The sequence below is a fragment of the Octopus sinensis genome, linkage group LG15, assembly GCF_006345805.1.
Source record: "Octopus sinensis linkage group LG15, ASM634580v1, whole genome shotgun sequence".
Lineage (NCBI taxonomy): Eukaryota > Metazoa > Mollusca > Cephalopoda > Octopoda > Octopodidae > Octopus > Octopus sinensis.
In genome coordinates this window covers 43776212-43778711 of record NC_043011.1, presented here as the reverse complement: position 1 = coordinate 43778711, position 2500 = coordinate 43776212, and positions in this window count along the sequence as shown.

The window sequence follows — 2500 nt, the reverse complement described above, 5'->3', positions numbered from 1 at the left end:
TTTCATCCTTTAGGGGTTGATAAAAACAAGTACATGTTGAGCACAGGGGTCTATGTAAATGACTTCCCCTTTTCCTTCAAAATTGCTGGTCTTGTGCCAAATTTTGAAATTTTTTTTTTTTTTCAGTATTTGGTTATATCTGAGGGGTGGTGGTAGAATTTGGTTACCTTGATGACATGGTACAATTCTCACACTATTGACTTGTGTGTACAGATCATAGAAAAAGTAAAACATCATTGAAAGTAGCTTCTGGTATATTGTTACAAACTTTTACCTTGTGAGTTCAATTCCTGCTCAGGTCCATTTTACACTCAGTTGTTTCCTGAGATCAACATGAAAAATTGGAACCTTTAAAAGTGGTGCCCTAGCATGGCCACAGTCCTTTGACTTGAACCGGTCATAAAATGAAATAACCACTTTATGTTTTGAGTTCTAATCCTGAAGATGTGCACATGATGTTTTTAATTCTTCGAGGGGCAATAAAGAACCACAGTGCTCCAGCATGGCCACTGTCTTTTGACTGAAACCAGCCAAAGAATGAAATAATCTCTTTATGTTTTGAGTTCAAATCTTGAAGGTATCAACATGATCTTTTCAGTCTTCAAGTGCTTCAGCCTTCAGTGCTTCTACAATGGCGCTTAAGGTGGTTCGGTCATTGGCCCGGCGTCCGGAGGGTGAGCTGATTCATGATGTCCTCCTCCCACCTCCACTTCCCAACTGACGCAAACACACGGGCGGGCAGCTGAAGACCTGGGCAACAACGATAAAGGAGGACCTCTCCGAACTCTCAGGTCCACAGGTGGTCAGTCTGCGCAGATGGAACCGCGAATGGCTCACTATCTCCAGTGACCTCGCACAGGGCAGTCGAGCGTGGGCCACCATGATTCGTGATGCCGCCGGGACCAGAGAAGAAGCCGGCTCAACCCGCCCTGGGTGAACGCCGTTACAAGTACAAGTGGTGTGTACCATAAATGAATCTCTGTTGGTAGTGGTGGTGATAACCAAAGCAGCTCTGTTGTTCTAACCACTTGAATTGTAAGGCAAGTGGCTGAGTAGTCCAGACATATCCGGTCCAAATACTCTACCTGTTTAATGTTGAAACTGGCCAGATCCGAACTCTCACACCTACCCTACAATGTCATACTAAAAATAAACAATCAGATCATTGAAATCTCCAAGCTATGAGATAATCCATGATTAATTTATAACAATGGTAATAAATAAGAAAGCTGAGGAAGCTGGCAGAATCGGTAGTGCACCGGGTGAAATGCTTAGCGGTATCTCATCTGCCGTTACGTTCTGAGTTCAAATTCCGCCGAGGTCGACTTTGCCTTTCATCCTTTCAGGGCCGATAAATAAAGTACCAGTTACACACTGGGGTCGATGTAATAGACTTAATCCATTTGTCTGTCCTTGTTTGTCCCCTCTGTGTTTAGCCCCTTGTGGGCAATAAAGAAATAGGTAAGAAATAAGCATTATATTTGACAGAATACCCTGAATGCTAAGGGGTTAAACCAACCATATCCAGCCCAAATATTCTACTTGTTTTATGTTCAAATTGGCCAGATCAGAACTCTTACACCTATCCTACAATGTCATTCTCAAAATAAACAATCACATTGTCAAAGTCTTGAAGCTATGATATTGATTTAGAACAAAGTTGGGACATCTTGTGATAGCAAAGCTAACTTGTTAGCCGTTCAACCATGCCTGCAATCTGTCATATACTGGGGTCGATTCAACCCTTTACTCTTTGACACCCCCTCCCCCACATCCATCTACAAAATTTGTGGCCTTCTACTGATATGATTAACCTTTACTTATTTTTTTAAATTTTATCTTTAGATGCTTTTTTTTCTTTTTTCTTTCTTTTTTTTTTTTTGGTGTTCAGTTTTTCTATTTCTGCTGCTATTAATTATCCTCCCTGCTCCATGTCATCACCATCATCATCATCATCATCATCACTGTGACCACCACCACCACCATCACCACCACTACCAATATCATCATCAACATCATCACCATCAACATCATCATCATCATTTCCACCACCATCATCAACATCACCATCACCCTTATCATCATCATCATCAGATGTTTTCATCTAATCAGCTTAATCAACCTGTCACTTCGTTAAACGTCCATTAAAAATCTGGTTTTTTTTTGTTTTCCTTTTTTTGTTTTGGGGTTTTTTGTTATTTTTATTTTTATTTTTATTTTATATTTCATTTTTTTTTTCTGTTCTGTTCTGTTCACATATCACAGAATTTAGAAAATATCAATGGAGCCTGTTGTACATTTTAACTACAATAAATTATATACACTCTTTATTATATAGTTGTAAATATACACACTGGATTCAGAAAGAAAATAAAGACTAAATATTATATACACTCTTTATACAGATGTAAATAAAAACATTTATGATCAAAAATAATTATAATCGCCTTTGTTGTTGTTTGTTGTTTTTTTAAATTTCATTTTTGTAATTTTATGCTTT